A 19,031-nucleotide genomic window follows, 5' to 3' on the forward strand; every position below is an offset into this window, starting at 1 on the left:
AGGGAAGTGGTTCCCAATTCAGGCTGCTCATTAAAAATGTCAATGCCTGGGTTCCGTTCCAGACCTGTTAAATCGGAATATCTGGGCATACCAAGAATTTTTTTTTTTAAGTTTCCCCGAGGGACTGGAACGCTCTCGGGGCTGACAGCAGTGCTTTGGAGGGGGGTGGTCCGGCTTCTTCCCGTTCTAGCAACGCCTCCCGCTTCCCAGCATGCACTGCGGCGGCGTGGGGGGCGGAAGACGGAGAGGCCGGTCTCGTTTTACGAGACTGTCGCTTGTAAGCTCGTAACCCTCTCAGCTGGTCACGACAGCGCCTCCACTTGACACCGAGGGGCCCTTTGTTCCCAGTGTATGGGCAGGCACCCAAATGCGGGCTCTCCTGTTACGTGCTCTGGAGGGCTCCGTGAGGGTCTTCCTACTGCCTGCTCCCTGGTGTGGAGACGAGGCTTCAGCTGCCCCCAAATCAACCCTCTGCCGGAAGTAACCGCCCCCCGCCCCGACAGCTTCCTGCTGCTGAGAGCCCCCTCCCGCCCCGAGGCGCCCTTCCAAGGGGAGGGTACTGGCAAGATAGCTTAAACCACACTGCCTCCTACAGGCCAAGGTGACCTACAGGGCTCGTCTCAGCAAGCCGGCACTTAGCACCTGTTGTTCTCAGGTGAGGGTCCAATTTCAGCACCTCCCTCTGCACCCACGACCATGTTACCCTCATAATAACTCATGTTTGTTGAGATTTTCTGGGTGCCTGGCACTGTGCTCAGCTACTTATCTCCTTTAATCCTCGAAAACAGGGTGGGGAGATAGGATTCATTTCCCCACTTTTCCGATAAGAAATTGTGGCTAAGACAGTTTAAGTAATTTGCCGAAGGTCATACAGCTAATAAGAATCAGAGTTCAAATTTGACTCCAAAGCCTTGCCTTTACCGCTATAATTTATAATCGTCCTACTGTAATGTAATTTATGAAACTTATCTTGGTTTCTGGTACACAGCAGCCGCTCAATAAATATTAGTTATCTTCCCAGATAACCTCATACTGGAAATCTGTCATCAAGTACAGTTATATAACGTTCAGTCCAAGTTACTTGGAAACAATGTCAAGCTTTGTTTCATCATCCCCATGTATTAATCTATTAACTAATTCACTCTTTTAAAACATATACTATGTGTCAGGTTCTGTGCTAGTACCAAGATAGAGAACAAGAAAAATTTAGTATTAGTTTCTCTTGGCTGCTGCTACAAATTACCGCAAACTCGGTCACTGAACAGAAATTTATTATCTCACAGTTCTGGAAGCTGGAAGGCTGAAATCAAGATGTTGGCAGGGCCACACTCCCTCTGAAGATTCTAGGGGAACATCTCCTTGCCTCTTGCAGTTTATGGTGGCTCAAGGTGTCCCTTGGATTGTGGCTGCATCACCCAATCTCTGCCTTGGTCTTCACATGACCTTTTCCCTGTGTTTATGTCCTCTCCTCTTGCGTCTATAATAACACCTGTCATTGGTTCTGGGACCCATCCACGTAATCCAGGATGATCTCATCTCAAGGTACTTAATTACATCTGCAAAGACTCTTTTTACAAATAAGGTCACATTCACAGGTTCCAGGAGTTAGGATGTAGACATATCTTTGGGGGGCGGGGGAGGGTACTATTTAACTCAATACAAAATTATAATGCAGTGTGTTGGAAATAACTTGTTTGGTCTTTGGAGTGAAAAGTACATGTGTTCAAACTCCACCCATGCCATTAGCTCAGGCAAATTACTCAAATTTTCTGATATGTTAGTTTGGGTCTTCTGAGAAGAAGATGCCACCTGGGATTAGATGTACAAGAGGTTTATTGGAGGAAATGCCTGTGGGATTCCTCAGGGATCCTCACTTGCATTTCACTGGATAGACTCTTCTGCATGATTGTATCTAGCTGCAAGGGAGTCTAGAAAGATAAGTTTCCAGGCTTTATTGTACAGATAGGCAAGGGGGAAAGGGGATGTTGAGTATCTGATCCATAATACCTGCCAAGATAATACAATAATAGTGTCTACAGTGGCTGTGGTATGACATTTGGAAATTCCAGTTCCTATCGTGGAAGCAAAGTGCCTAAATCCAGCTAAATCTGTGTTTGGGGATGAGGCAAAGGTCATCAAAGTGACTCTTGGAAGTGCATTGGTTTGCCAGATGAATGAGGGCATTTCAGGCAGAAGGTGTGCATATGCAGATCTGTGGGTCACAAGGGCCTGCTGAAGAAATGGCCAGCAATTTGGAAAAGTTAGACCATAACTAATGAGATAGAGAGTGTTGAAAAATGATGAAAAACACATGTCCCATATCAAGGCATTTGGATTTTATGCTTTAAGACAGGGATGTCCAACATTTTGATTGTGTAGTTTTATTCAATAAAAATCTTTTTTGGAGTGTACACCCCTAGTGTATATTTATTTATTTATTTGCCTATAATTGATATACTGTACTAATATGCCAGGTGGGTTATAAGTTGCACACTAGAGTATAAGCTCCCTGAGGGCAGGGAATTATTCTTTTATTCACTGCCTATCCCCAGTACCTAGATGGGCCCTGGCACAGAAAAATACTTAATAAATACTTATTAATGACAGAATGAAAATTTAATAGAAATTGTAATTCTAGATTTCTTCTTGCACCCCATGGATCATCTTGTTACACTTGGGATGCATGCAACCTCCCCTGGATTTCAGCAGTGTGAGTAATAAGAGTTTCTGAAGGGTTTGAAACAGTAACATGATGAGATCTCAGAAATATGATTCTGGCGTGGTGTGGAGGAGACCAGAAGGCAAGTTAGCAGGTAGACTAGAACAGTAGTTCCTGAACCTCTAGGATTTCATGGACCAGTAATGGTAATAACAGTAGTATCATCAACTATTATTTTTTTCAATTTGTCAGCTTTTTTATTTTTCTAAATAAGGATTAAGGGGAAAAAGATTATTTGAGATTTTTTTTTTTTTTTTTTTGCGGTACGCAGGCCTCTCACTGCTGCGACCTCTCCCGCTGCAGAGCACAGGCTCTGGACGCGCAGGCTCAGTGGCCATGGCTCACGGGCCCAGCTGCTCCGCGGCATGTGGGATCTTCCCGGACCGGGGCACGAACCCGTGTTCCCTGCATCGGCAGGCGGACTCCCAACCACTGCGCCACCAGGGAAGCCCCGAGATTTTATTTTTAATGAAACACATTTTCATACCAAAAATGTATGAAGGACAATCTCAGATTAGAGGTGAGTTCTTTTTTTAATAGATTTTTTTAATTGTGGTAAAATATACATAACACAACATTTACCATCTTGACCATTTTTAAGTTTACAATTCTGTGGCATTACGTGTATTTGCATTGTTCTGTAACCATCACCACCATCCATCTCCAGAATGTTTTCATCTTCTCCAACTGAAAGTCTGTACTCCTTAAACACTAACTCCCCTTTCTCCCATCCCTTCATCTCCTGGCGGTCACCATTCTACTTTCTGTCTCTAGAAGTTTGACTCTTCTAGGTACCTCATACAAATGGAATCATATAATATTTGTCATTTAGAGACTGGCTTACTTCATTCAGAATAATATCTTCAAAGTTCATCCGTGTTGTAGCATGTGTCAGAATCTCCTCCTTTTTTAAGGATGAATAATATTCCTTTTGTGTATATACCATGTTTTGTCTATTCATTTATCTGTCAGTGGACACTTTTTTCCCACGGAATTACTGGATCATAATTCCATGTTGATAATTCTATGTTTAATTTTCTGAGGAACCGCCATACTATTCTCCACTGCACAGTTTTACATTGGCTGCACAGTTTTACGTTCCCATGGGCAATGCACAAGGGTTCTGCTTTCTCCATATCCTTACGAATAGTTGATATTTTGTTTTGTTTTGTTTCATTTTTTATAACTGCCATCTGAATGAATGTGAAGTGATATCTCATCGTGGTTTTAATTTGCATTTCCCTAATGATTAGTGATACTGAGAATCTTTTTATGCGTTTGTTGGCCATTTGCATATCTTCTTTGGAAAAATATCTGTTCAAGTCCTTTGCCCATTTTTTAATCTAGTCATTTTGTTGTTGGATTGCAGGACTTCTTTATACATTCTGGATATTACTCTCTTATCAGATAGATGATTTGCAAATATTTTCTCCCATTCCATGGGTTATCTTTTGCTCTCTCGATAGTATCTTTTGATGCACAGAAGTTTTATATTTTGATGAAGTCCAATTTTTATCGATTTTTTCCTTTGTTGCAGGTGCTTTTAGAATCATATCCAGGAAATTGTTGCTAAATCTAATGTCATGAAACTTTCCCGTATGTTTTCTTCAAAGAGTTTTCTGGTTTTAGATCTTACATTTAGGCCCTTGATCCATTTTGAATTAATTCTGGTATATATTGTAAGGTCAGAGTCCAACTTCATTTTTTGAGTTTTTTATTTTAAATAACTTTAGACATATCTAGAAACTCACTGCATTGTCTTTAATTTTATTTTTCCCTGCAGATTGGTGCAAACTTCATCAGAGTCTGCGGGATGATATTTGGAAGCCCCAGTCTAGGGAAGAGACAGTGATGGCCTAAACTAGAGCTGCAGAGTGGCGTGGGTGCGGTGAGGTGGGAATGGAGGAGGTCAGCGTGGGGCCGTTCTCAGATACATAATCGATAGAATGTCATGGCTGATGGGATGTGGAATGTGAAGCCAGGGAAGAAGTCTATGTGCGTGATGGGTAGATAATATTTTCTTTAATTGTCTAATATAAAAAAATATCTGAAAGCTGGAAGTTACCTTAGAATTCTTCCTAAGCAACAAAGAAGTTTTTGTTTAGAAAACTTTGAGTCCTTCTCTAAGAGGTTAAGGGAATAAACATAGGCCTTGATATGAAGAGGAAGTTAGGGCAAAGGAAGGCTGAACTAGTTTGCAAAGGAAATGAAAGTGGTTTAGTTTTTCAGAGTGGGCACAGAGGGAGAGGGTGAGGGACCCAGGAAGATGGGGAGAATAAAGAAGATGCAAGGAAGGTGGACCAGAGGAAGGGGTGTTAAACAAGATGGTGGGTGCTGGTACTTAAAAAGAAAAGAGAGCCAGATTGGAAGGATAGCACAGAGACTTTGAAGAATGGGCCAATATCTTACGTTGTTTGTTGTTCTGTGTAGTCTGTAACCACTTCCATTATCCTTAACTTCCAGTAACCATCTGTTACATACTCTGTCTTGTGTTACTGGTTCCTTGGGAAGGTAAGTCAAAGAAAAAGGGACTAGGTCCCTTTTAGATGCAAAGGAGAAAGGAGAAAGGTGAGATGCAAAAGAGAGCTCTTTTCTTCCCCACTTAGTAAAGAAAATCTGGTACTGTGCAAGATTGACCCAGTCCCTGTGGCCATGAAATGCAAAGCACTGATGGGCTCAGAGCTTGGTTACTCCTCATCTCTGAGACAGAGCGGTAAGGTTATGCTGACACCAACAGGCCTACCCTTGAGGTTGGGGGCAGGGTCAACCCCACTCAAATCAGTGGCTTCTATACATGGAGGAAGGGGTGTGGTACATGGATGCTGGGGAAGCAACCACAATGTTCACTATAGGGTTTGAGCCAGTTCTTACGATATTAAAGTAAAAGCAGGAAAACCTGAGGACACTCAGGTTGCTGGTAATTGAGTTATATAGGATAACATAGAAATACTAAAATCCAGTGAAAGAAAAAATGGCACATTGTCTTGATGCTCTTTGATGATAATGTTTGGGCATTTTTCAAACATCCTAATTTCTGAATATAAACTTTAATATATTCATGGAAGCAAGGTGGTGGTGGTGTTCAAATTCCAGCACGTCCCTTACTATGACTCTGTGACTTAGTCTCCTCATCCATAAAATGACATTAGCAGTAATACCTGCCTTATAGAGTTGGCAGGAGGATTAAGTCACTGAATATGAGTGAACCTCTTATGACACATGGTAAGTGTTGGTTAAATAAAAAATTGCAAACTAGAGGTTTCTGGGGTCCCTGATGGTCAACTAAATTTTATCTGCCTTCCAGACACATCTGCCTCCTTCCTCTCCTGACCCATGGCAAAGTCTCCTAAAATCAGAAGGCAATCAGTTGACTCTCCCTAGCTTCCACAGCATAGATTCATCTCTGGGGACCAAGAATAGATAATTGGCCTGTTATTGATTAGACTTTGAGGTCACTCTTTCTTTCCAGTGACTGTTGATCTGTTTAGAACAATAAGCAGTCAGTGATTTACAGAATGTCATCCTGCACACGCAGAGAAAGATACCCCCTCTAGAATGGCAAAGGTAATGGAACAGAGCTCTGGCTGGGCAGAATCCTTCAAGTGATGCAGGTATTTAAAAGCATGTGAGGGTCTATCTTAAATGCTTGGTCATAGCCTTTTTCTTTTTTTCTTTAAATAAATTTATTTATTGATTGATTTCTATTTTTGGCTGCATTGGGTCTTCGTTGCTGCATGTGGGCTTCACTCTAGTTGCGGCGAGCGGGGGCTACTCTTCGTTGTGGTGCTCAGGCTTCTCATTGCGTTGGCTCCTCTTGTTGCAGAGCACGGGCTCTAGGTGCACGGGCTTCAGTAGTTGTGCCTCGATGGCTCTAGAGCGCAGGCTCAGTAGTTGTGGCTCATGGACTTAGTTGCTCCTCGGCATGTGTGATCTTCCTGGACCAGGGCTCAAACCCGTGTCCCCTGCACTGTCAGGTGGATTCTCAACCACTGCACCACCAGGGAAGCCCCATAGTCTTTTTCTTAATCATAAATTTCAATGATTCAATGTACCATGATATTTATTACAGTGTCATTTATAGCAATGAAAAATTGGAAATGTCCAACACCAGGGGACTGGTAAATAAATTAAAGGCAGCCACATGATAAAATTATTCAGCCACTAAAAGTCATCTTTTCAAAAAAGCTTTCAATGACAGTTCAATGTTTACAGTACAATGTTAAGTGAAAAGAGCAAGACACAAAACAGTATAAAGTGTAGGAGGACCTCAACCTCGTGAGAAATACACATACTCATCCACCTTCTCACAGAATATAAGACCGGAGGAATACGTATTAGAGGCATAACAGTGGGTGTCTCTAGGAGGTAAGACACTGGGTGGGTTTCATTTTCTTCTTTATATTTTCCAGTGTTTTCTAAAATGCAGATGAGAGAATCTGTCCCCACTCCCATTTACCCCAGTGAACACCCCATATGACAAATCTCAACAGAGAAGGTCCGCATTCCCACTACTAAGATCCCCGGGCCGCCCTGGATTCTGTACACACTGCATCCTGGTTGTCAAACTCTCCTTCAGTTTTGGGTGATTCCCTTGTCTCCACCCAGTAATTTTCCCCTTTTGCTTAAGGGGGAAGAGATGGTTTCTGTTGCCTGTAAGTAAAAGAACTTTAATTAATACTATACCCTAATTGCTTTAGATACATACATTTTTATATCCTCAACTAGATGTTAGCTCTCTGATGCTAAGGACTCTGTCTTTGCTTTCTCTGTACCTCTCAGAGTACAACTAAGCCAATTCTAGGAGCAACAGGAGCACAAATATTGTGATTTCCCTCAAATAGGTGGGGAGCTCAAGGGGGCACCTAACACTCCTGGATGGTATGTTCGGTAACTGGGAGCCTTAAGGTGTGGGGAAGGTGATAAAAAATAAAGAGGGCCTCCCCTTGCGTCAGCTGTGGGGGCACAGGACTGGGGCTTTTCAAGAACAGAGCTAGCTTTTAGGAGGAGAAAAGTCCTGTTATAAAAATATTCTCTTCACTGCTAGTCATTAACCAGCAGGCCTAGCTCACCGAGAGAGTGACCAGCCACGTGGGCCCTGAGAAGAATCCAGCCCCATCTAATTAGAAGCCCGGGCTCCTCATCCACAATGATCCTGGGGACATTTCAGGGGCCTTTCTGAAGTCAGAAAATGCAGGCTTACACCTGCTTACAAACTGAGCCCTCCCCAACCAGGCTTTTCTTTCTTTCTTCTTTTTTTTTTGTAATAAAGCGATTTCATAGATGGTGTCTCTACTGTGTGATGAGGCTTTTGTACAGTATCTTCCCCTCTTCAAAAGAGGTAAATTTAGACAGGGGTAAACCTCACTGCCTCTACCCTGAGCGTGGTGGCCTGCCCCTCCCATCTGTGTGTCTGTCCCCTCGGGTCTCTGCTGCTTCGTCCCTGACTCCCTTTCAAGTCTCGGCTCCGTTCCCTTTGGCAGGAATGACTGTGCTCAAATTCCTTCCTGCCATCACCCGCCTACTACCTACCAGTTCTGCTTAGATGCCACCTGCCCCAGAGAACCTTCTCTGACCCCACCCCCAAACCTCACCCGCCTTCTCCCCTCCCGCACCTCGAAGACTGGGTCATACCCACCCATCTGGGTAACATGCCCAGGCTCTTCCCAGCACTTTCACACCGAAGACCAACAGGCTGCTTGTCTGTCTCCCCACTAAACTGAAAACTGCATGAGGCCAGGGGCTGGATCTTACTCCCCACCGCAGTCGCTGTGTCGGCACTTGGTACAGAGTTCACGCATTCACTCAGCGAGCATTTGTTGACTGCATCCTGTGTGCCAAGCGCTAGGAACAAATGGTGAACAGAAACACGGTGCACACCCCCACGGTCTTGTTGGCACTTCCTACGTACACAGCTCTCTCCTCATGCCCTGGTTTTCTGCTGAATCCCCTTGTCGCAAATCTGCTGTGCAGAGCAACATCAGGGAGTCAGACTTTGTTATAAAAGTTCTGTGAAACGCATGCAGGTGGCTGAAGCCACACTCCTTAAGCAGCAAGAAATGACTCTGAATCATTTTCTAATTTTGCTCTTAAAAATCTCTCTCCTACCTTATGTAAAGCTGAAGAACTCTTTAAGATGATAACATGAATTTCCTTGAAGGAGCTAATGCAATGCTTCTAAACCTATCTTATGCTATTGGAACAAACCAGGAAGCTACTCTTTAGCCTGTTTCCCTCTCTTTACACGTCTGTTTCATGGATCAAGTGATGTCTAGTTGCTAGAATAGGCTCTCATTACTTCTTTGTTTTCCTTTGCGACTCATGGGCTCCTGGGACAATTCATTAAGGTCTAGTGTATGAACCCCACTCCTCGCCATCTAGGAAGCTCAGGAAGAGACAGCACAGGAGAGGAAAGACAACAGCAGCCCCCAAACTAAGAGCAAGAGACCTCAGTGACAGAAGCTGCATGTCAAAGGAAACTGGACAGTGAGAAGTGTGCCTGGGCCACTAGCCTTTGGGCACCAGAAGGCTTACACCTGCTACAGGTGGCCCACCCCTGGGGGACAGTGATCAAGTGAAGGCTGGACAAAGATGAGATGGCTTCACTTTAGGCTGAGTTTGAAAGCAGAGACAGGAAAATCAAGGCCATTGGCAATTGAGGAATGAGGACACTGAATGATGACAGGAGAGAACGGGACTTCTCCAAGCCAGAGACCTCACTAAGCAGTTGGCCCCCTAGGGATTTCCTGTGAGGTATCTTGGATCTTTAAGAAGATATTTTGTAGTTAGAGACCAGGCTAAAATGACACCACTGAACAGACTGGTGTCTTCGTTTTATGTAGATGTATTTTTCTGTCATAAAAAGTGGCACATACAGAGGAAAAGCATAGACACAAATAATCTAATCCCATCACCCAGAGACTCTGGGTCTTTCCCTAAAGTCTTTGTTAATCTGTGCATATAAAATCACCCTCAGGGCTTCCCTGGTGGTGCAGTGGTTGAGAGTCCGCCTGCCGATGCAGGGGCCATGGGTTCGTGACCCGGTCCGGGAAGATCCCACATGCCACGGAGCGGCTGGGCCCGTGAGCCATGGCCGCTGAGCCTGCGCGTCCAGAGCCTGTGCTCCGCGACGGGAGAGGCCACAACAGTGAGAGGCCTGCGTACCACACAAAAAAAAAGCACCCTCAAACTTTCCCCCCAAATTAGGAAATCACATGGCATATTCTATGCTCTAACCTCCTTTTCCTCACTTAAAAATATATAACAATGTTGTTCCATATCAATTTATATAGATTTGTATGACTTTTTATGATTAAATAGTACTCAATCATATGAATTTTGAGTAATTTATTTAATTCCCTCTGGTTTAGAAATTTTTTAATCATTATAAACAACGTTACAGAGAAGTCTTTGCCAGTAAAACTCAGTCCATAGCCATGATGATTATCTTAGGGTAAATTCCTACAAGTAGAATTACTGGAACAAGTGGTATGCATGTTTTTAAAGAATTTGAATAGGATTCCAAATTACCCTTACAAAGGTCATGCCAATTTATACCCCTGGGTTCTGCTGACAGTGTAAAAGCATTTCCATTTTCTCGCATTCTCAATAAAGTGTACCTTACCAGATGTTAATTCAGGAGAACACTGAGATACTAATTAGGCAGATTTCAAGGGAAGTATGCATCAAAATTTTATCATCCCAGTTTCCTTCCATCCTCAGCCCTCTCACACCCCTCTATTCTGTCTCTTTGTTTTCTCCTTGGCACGATTTGGGTACCCATCTCTCTCTTGCATTGTCTTAACAGGTTTGAAGGTAAGGAACATGTCTGATTCAATTTATATTCTTCTATACTCTTAGGGCCTAGAACAGAGTTTTGTTGGTGACACATTTGTTAACTAAGCTAGGTTAACTGAATTCAAATGTATAATTTTGATCCAAAATATCCCAAGAGACAGAAAGTGACATAGTGTAGAAAAATGGCATTTGGTAAATTATGAAGAGAATGAAAATGGGTGTTTTATTTTGAAGTCTAATAGCTGCTTAGCAAGAATCTGTACCCTTGGATTCCTAAAAGAATCCTTGCCAATGTTGCCCATAGTCAACAGGTTCACTTAGTTATTCATTCTTTTATTCAGACACTTACTAGGGGCCTGTCAAGCACCAAGCACATCAGTGAAATAAACATACTCGCTGCACTCAGGGATTTTACAATGGAGCTGGAGAGCAGAAACATACACATTGATTCTGCAAGAGATATCAAGCACTCATGATGTGCCAGGCCCCAGGGATACAGAAATAAATATCTCATCTATGACCTCTAGGAGCTTATGATCCCACAGAGAAGAGAAACTGTAGAGAAATAATTTCACCTTTGGGTGATGAGTGCTATGCGTATCACTGCACCGCACCAGCAGAAGGCACCATGGCATGGAGGGAAAAGAATGGGCTTCAGGATCAGGCAGATCTACGTTTGAATTTATGATCTGCTTTCTAGCTCTGTGACTCTGGGCAAGCCACTTCTAGTTTCAGTTTCCTTATACCAGGCTTAATGTACAGATTGAAGGAAATAATGTATATGAAGGGCCTTCAATACCTGTAGATGGTAAATGATGTTGTTAGCAGGATGAGGTCAGGGAAGGATTCACAGAGGAGCTGGTGCTGGGACTGGACCTGGAAAACGATGTGACGTTATTGGGCACAAAACATGGAGAAGGACATTTCAAAGGAAAGGGAATAGCATGGGCAAAGTAGAGGCATAAAACCACTTGGTCGGGCTTCCCTGGTGGCGCAGTGGTTGAGAGTCCGCCTGCCAATGCAGGGGACACGGGTTCGTGCCCCGGTCTGGGAGGATCCCGCATGCCGCGGAGCGGCTGGGCCTGTGAGCCATGGCCGCTGAGCCTGCGCACCTGGAGCCTGTGCTCAGCAGCGGGAGAGGCCACAACAGTGAGAGGCCCGTGTACCTCAAAAAAAAAAAAAAAACCCAAAAAATACCACTTAGTCTGTTTGGAAAACCATGGTTGTTAAGTGATGTTGTACCATAAAAAATAAGGAACAAGGAAGGGCAGGAAACAAGGAGCAAGAAGTGAGCAAAATACATATCGCCATATGTCATAGTGAGGAGCATGGGTGGTGTCTTCTACAGTTGAGATGTCCAATACAGCAGCTGCTAGCCTCATGTGGCTATGTAAATGTAAGTGAATGACAGACATAGAAAACAAACTTACCAAAGGGGAAAGTGTGGGGAGGGATAAATTAGGAGTTTGGGATTAGCAGATACAAACTACTACATATAAAATAGATAACCAACAAGGACCTACTGTATAGCACAGGGAACTATACTCAATATCTTGTAATAACCTATAATGAAAAAGAATATATATATGTATAACTGAATACTTTGCTGTGTACCAGAAACTAACACAACATTGTAAATCAACTATACTTCAATAAAAAATAAATTAAAAATAAATAAATGTAAGTGAATAAAAATGAAATAAAATTCAGTTCCTCAGTCACACAAGCCATATTTCAATAGTCACATTTCATTATTCAGTCCCAATAGTCACATGAGGCTAGTGGCCAGCATATTAGACAGTTCAATAGCGAACATTTCCATCATCGTAGGAATTTGTATTGGACAGTGCTGCTCTAGAACCCAGCTACGCAGAGTGGTCAGCAGACCAGAAGCATTGGCCTCATCTGGGAGTTTGTTAGAAATGCAGACCCTCAGATCCCCAGGCCCCGGTGAATTAGAATTTGCATTTAACAAGATGCACCCCCCTTCCCCACCCCACCTCTGGTGATTCATGATGCACATAGAAGTGTGAGACTCACTGCTCTCTAGAACGGGGTCCTCAACCCCTGGGCCGTGAGCAAAGCTTCATCTGCCGCTCCCCATCTCTCCTCATCGCTCGCATTACCGCCTGAACCATCTCCCCCCACCACCCACCGTCTGTGGAAAAACTGTCTTCCACGAAACCTGTCCCTGGTGCCAAAAAGGTTGGGGACCGCTACTCTAGAATGGGGAGCCATTTAATGGTTTAAGCGGAAACAGCATGGTCAAACTCACATTTTTTTCTTATTTTTCTTCATTTTTTTATCCAGCTCCCCATCTCCCCATTTCCCCCCCGCCCCACCCCACCCCTCCAGCAAACAGCGTTCTACTCTCTACCTCTATGAGTAGAGATAGAATTGTCTTTTTGTGCCCACCTTATTTCACATAGCATAGTGTCCTCCAGGCTCATCCCTGTTGTGGCAAATGAGAGGATTTCCTTCTTTTTAAAGGCTGAATATATCATATATCATATATTATCTATATATATATATATGTATATATCACATTTTCTTTATCCATTCGTCAATCGAGGGACACACTTGGGTTGTTTCCATTCTTGACTATTGTGAACAATGCTACAATGTACATGGGAATGCAGATACCTCTGAGATACTAATTTTATCTCCTTTGGATACACTATACTCAGAAGTGAGCTGCTGGATTATATGATAGTTCTATTTTTAATTTTTTCAGGAACCTCCATACTACTTTCCATAACGGCTGAACCAATTTACATTCCCACCAACATTGTACAAGTGTTCCTGCTTCTCCACATCCTTTCCAACATTTATCTTTTGTCTTTTGATAATATCCATTCTAACAGGTTTGAGGTGATATCTCATTGTGCATTTCCTTGATGACTAATGATGTTGGGCATCTTTTCATATATCTGTTGGCCATTGGTATGTCTTCTTTTGAGAAATGTCATTCAAGTCCTTTGCCCATTGTTAATTGGGTTATGTGTTTTCTTGCTATTGATTATTTGAGTTCCTTGTGTATTTTAGATATTAGCCTTTTATCAGATATATGGTTGGCAAATATTTTTCCTATTCCACTAGGTTGTCTCTTCACTCTATTCATTGTTTCCTTTGCCATGCAGAAGGATTTTTTGTTTGAGGAAATCCCATTTGTCTATTTTTGCTTCTGTTTTCTATGCTTTTGGGGTCATCTCCAAAAAATCATTGCCCAGACCAATGTCAAGAATCTTTTCTCCTATGTTTTCTTCTAGAAGTTTTACAGTTTCAGGTCTTATATTTAAGTCTTTAATTCATTTTGAGTTGACTTTTGTATATGGAGTGAGATGAGGATCTAATTTCATTCTTCTACATATTGATATCCAGTTTTCCCAGGACCAGTTACTGAAGAGACTGTTCTTTCTGCATTGTGTGTTCTTGGCACCCTCATAGAAGATCACCTGGCCATATATATGAGGGTTTATTTCTGGGTTCTCTTTTTCTGTTCCTTTGGTCTATATGTCTGTTTTTATGCCAGAAACCATACTGTCTTGATTACTATAGGTTTGTAATATAGTTTGAAATCAGGACGTGTGATGCCTCCAGTTTTGTTCTTCTTTCTCAAAATTACTTCAGCTATTCAGGGGTTTTGTAATTCCCTGTCAACTTTAGAATTTTTTTTCTATTTCTGTGAAAAATGCCACTGGAGTTTTGACAGAGATTGCATTGAATCTGTAGATCACTTTGGGTAGTATGGACAGTTTAACAATATTAATTCTTCCAGTTCATAAACACAGAGTATCTTTCCATTGATGTGTGTCTTCAATTGCTTTCATCAATGTTTTCAAACCTGCATTTTAGAAGTTTACTCTTGAATGAGGATAATGAAAGGAAGGCAAGACCAGCAGAAGTGAGCCCAGTCAGGAGACACTAGCAACAGGGCTGCTGTTGCCACTTTTGAGTAAATTTTAAAAAGGCAACTTTTCTTCACAGAAGCAGCCCAGACAAGCTTGGTGAACAGAGTGTACTAGATTTAAGCCCTGCTTCAGCCCAGGCATCCTTGTGCAATGAATCCAGTGCATGATCATATGAGGAAGTGTATTGGCAGTTGTCCAGGTGAGTGATGAGGAAGGCCTGAACTACACAGCTTGAGGATGTTGATTAACAGCAACAAGCACCACTATATGCAGCATTGCTTTGTAACATACCATGTGCATCTTACACATACAAGGGCAGTGGCAGTTGTGAGAAAGTAAGAATCTGCACTGCAAACACCAATAAGGAGGGCTGGCCTCTTTACATCATGTGCTAATGGGCAGCCCTGCCCTGTAGAGTCCCTGTTTCATTTCACATCAGGAAAGTGATTAAACTAATTGCCTTACACCAGTGCTGTATTTCATGTGTATAATACCCAAAATTTGAGGTTTGAACACAATTGCAGTAAATTATACTAATCACAGGAAAAGTTCATTAAACTTATATAGGCTTATTGAAAAGTGTGTTGTTTTAAGCAATCAGTATCCCCAAGTTGAAATGTGCTTTCTTGTTTTATAATAAAAGAGATTGTGTACTTCAAAACTCTGTTCATTCGAAGTCTGTTTTTTTCTAAAATAATGGGAGTTTTTAGAAAATGTTAACCCATTTGGAGAATGGTCACCTTTTAAATCATGGGACATAATGCTAAAAAGATTAGAAAAATAAACCTAAAAGCAACCTTAAGTGGAAAGAGTCTTTAAAACTCAGTTTCTCTCATTTGTAGAGAAAAACATTTTTTTAAAAAGAAAAATACCCTCAGTTTTCTCTCTATTCTGAATACTTCTGAATTTCTTGGACATGGCAAAGTTTAATTTATGCACTTCCAATGGCTTTAGATAACATGAGCTGGGGCAGAGAGAATGCCTACCATTTGCTATACAATGTTGTACACACACACACACACACAATTATGCACACACATCCTGTATTGGTCAGGGTTCCTGCAGGCATCCAATTGATACACTCAGCCAGGGTAATTGAGGATTGTTGAATAAAAGGATCATTCACAGCTGTGTAGGTAGGGCCGAAGGGAATCAAGGAGGACTGCAGCAGCACTCTGGGTCTAGCAAAGGCTGGGAGATGTTACAAAACTTGTCCAGAAGAGGAAAGGGGAGAGGGTAGTTTCTGAAACTCTGCCAGAGAAGACTGACCATAAGGAGCCTTGGCCTTTGGTAGAGGGATGCAGCCAACTTACAAGACCTAGCAGAAAGGGAGTTGAGGGAATAAATGTCCCAGCCTCACACTCCTCCCTCCCTCTCTTCTTCTCCTGGCATCTCCCATTGGCCAAACCTAATAGGAAGCCAAATGGTAAGGAATCTATTGCTACAGTCCCTTCAGGAGAGCCTCCAAAAACACAAAGCAAGGAGGAGAAGGGTAAAGAGTGAACAGGAGGGTGGAGTCAAGATGGCGTTCTAGGAGGACGTGGAATTCGCGTCTCCTCACAACTAGGGCACCTACTGGGCACCAGTGGGAGACCACGGACACCTAAAGGGATGGGAGGAACGCCCAGCAACCGGCTTGCAGGATCTTGGTTCCCAGGCCGGAGGTTGGGCCTGAGCTCCTGTGGAGGGAGCTCTGAGTCCAAACCACTGGACTAACAGAGAACCTTAGATCCCAGGGAATATCAATTGGAGTGAGGCCTCCCAAGTCCTCATCTCAGCACCAAGACCTGGCTCTAACCAACTGCCTGCAAACTCCAGTACTGGAAGTCTCAGGCCAAACAACCAGTAAGACAGGAATATAGGACCACCCACAAAAAAAAAAAAAAAAATTACAGACAAAGGAGCCAGGTAAAAACCTACAAGAACAAACAAATGAAGAGAAAATAAGCAACCTACCTGAAAATGAATTCAGAGTAATGATAGTAAAGATGATCCAAAATCTCAGAAACAGAATGGAGAAAATACAAGAAACATTTAACAAGGATCTAGAAGAACTAAAGAGCAAAACAAACAGTGATGAACAAAACAATTACTGAAATTAAAAATACTCCAGAAGGAATCAATAGCAGAATAACTGAGGCAGAAGAACAGATAAGGGAGTTGGAAGATAAAGTGGTGGAAATAACTACCAGGGAGCAGAATAAAGAAAAAAGAAAGAAAAGTATTGAGGACAGTCTCAGAGACCTCTGGGACAACATTAAACACTCCAACATTCAAATTATAGGGGTCCCAGAAGAAGAAGAGAAAAAGAAAGGGACTGAGAAAATATTTGAAGAGATTATAGGAGAGGAGCTTCAAGATGGCGGAAGAGTAAGACATGGAGATCACCTTCCTCCCCACAAATACATCAGAAATACATCTACATGTGGAACAACTCCTACAGAACACCTACTGAACGCTGGCAGAAGACCTCAGACCTCCCAAAAGGCAAGAAACTCCCCACGTACCTGGGTAGGGCAAAAGAAAAAAGAAAAAACAGAGACAAAAGAATAGGGACAGGACCCACACCAGTGGGAGGGAGCCGTGAAGGAGGAGAGGTTTCTACACACTAGGAAGCCCCTTCACTGGCAGAGACTGCGGGTGGCTGAGGGGGGAAGCTTCGGAGCCATGGAGGAGAGCACAGCAACAGGGGTGCAGAGGGCAAAGCGGAGAGATTTCCGCACAGAGGATCGGTGCCGACCAGCACTCACCAGCCCAAGAGGCTTCTCTGCTCACCCGCCGAGGCGGGAGGGGCTGGGAGCTGAGGCTCGGGCTTCAGTCGGAGCGCAGGGAGAGGACTGGGGTTGGCTGCGTGAACACAGCCTGAAAGGGGCCAGTGCAACACAGCTAGCCGGGAGGGAGTCCGGAAAAATGTCTGGACCTGCCAAAGAGGCAAGAGACCATTGTTTTGGGGTGCCCGAGGAGAGGGGATTCAGAGCACCGCCTAAATGAGCTCCAGAGACAGGCACGAGCTGCAGCCATCAGCGCGGACCCCAGAGACAGGCATGAAATGCTAAGGCTGCTGCTGCAGCCACCAAGAGGCCTGTGTGCGAGAGCAGGTCACTGTCAATGACCCCTTTCTGGGGAGCCTGTGCAGCCCGCCACTGCCGGGGTCCCGTGATCCAGGAACAACTTCCCCGGGAGAACACATGGCGCGCCTCAGGCTGGTGCAACATCATGTCAGCCTCTGCCGCCGCAAGCTCGCCCCACATTCTGTACCCCTCCCTCCCCCCGGCCTGAGTGAGCCAGAGCCCCCGAATCAGCTGCTCTTTTAACCCCGTCCTGTCTGAGCGAAGAACAGACGCCCTCAGGCGACCTACACACAGAGGCAGGGGCAAACCCAAAGCTAAACCCCAGGAGCTGTGCAAACAAAGAAGAAAAAGGGAAATCTCTCCCAGCAGCCTCAGGAGCAGCGGATTAAATCTGCACAATCAACCTGATGTACAGTGCCTCTGTGGAATACCTGAATAGACAATTAATCATCCCAAATTGAGGAGGTGGACTTTGGGAGCAATGATATATATATTTTTTTCTCTTTTTCTCTTTTTGTGAGTGTGTATGTGTATGCTTCTGTGTGTGATTTGTCTGCATAGCTTTGCTTTTACTTTTTGTCATAGGGTTCTGTCTGTCCGTTTTTTTTTTATTTTTATTTTTTTGGTATAGTTTTTAGCACTTCTTATCATTGGTGGATTCCTTTTTTGGTTTGGTTGCTCTCTTCTTTCTTTTCTTTTTTTTATCAATTAAAACCTTTTTTTAATAATTAATTTTTATTTTAATTATTTTATTTTATTTTACTTTATTTTATTTTATCTTCTTCTTTCTTTTTTCCCCCCTTTTATTCTGAGCCATGTGGATGACAGGCTCTTGGTGCCCCAGCCAGGCATCAGGTCTCTGCCTCTGAGGTGGGAGAGGCAAGTTCAGGACACTGGCCCACAAAAGACCTCCCAGCTTGATGTAATATCAAAAGGCAAAAATCTCCCAGAGATCTCCATCTCAACGCCAAGACCCAGCTCCACTCAACGACCAGCAAGCTACAGTGGTGGACATCCTATGCCAAACAACTAGCAAGACAGGAATACAACCCTATCCATCAGCAGAGAGGCTGCCTAGAATAATAGTAAGGCCACAGACACCCCAAAAACACCACCAGACATGGACCTGCCCAGGAGAAAGACAAGATCCAACCTCATACACCAGAACACAGGCACTAGTCCCCTCCACCAGGAAGCCTACACAACTCACTGAACCAACCTTACCCACTGGTAACAGACACCAAAAACAAGGGAACTACAAACCTGCAGCCTGAGAAAAGGAGACCCCAAACACAGTAAGTTAAGTAAAATGAGAAGACAGAGAAACACACAGCAGATGAAGGAGCAAGGCAAAAACCCACCAGACCTAACAAATGAAGAGGAAATAGGCAGTCTACCTGAAAAAGAATTCAGAATAATGATAGCAAAGATCATCCAAAATCTTGGAAATAGCATGGAGAAAATACAAGAAACCTCTAACAAGGACCTAGAAGAACTAAAGAGCAAACAAACAGTGATGAACAACAAAATAAATGA

The 19,031-nt window shown here is 43.3% G+C and overlaps 1 protein-coding gene across 1 annotated transcript in view; it reads right to left on the reverse strand.

Annotated features, from left to right (window-relative positions):
- Nucleotides 1-184, reverse strand: part of LOC308630195 (uncharacterized protein) — a 62,885-nt gene extending 62,701 nt beyond the window's left edge. The window contains exon 1 of the transcript XR_014017781.1: nucleotides 92-184. The gene's annotated coding sequence lies outside the window, so the exon portion shown is untranslated. The remainder of the gene's footprint in view (nucleotides 1-91) is intronic.
- Nucleotides 185-19,031: the final 18,847 nt, after the last annotated feature.

The sequence above is a fragment of the Mesoplodon bidens genome (genome assembly GCF_964165515.1).
Source record: "Mesoplodon bidens genome assembly, chromosome: 16".
NCBI lineage: Eukaryota > Metazoa > Chordata > Mammalia > Artiodactyla > Ziphiidae > Mesoplodon > Mesoplodon bidens.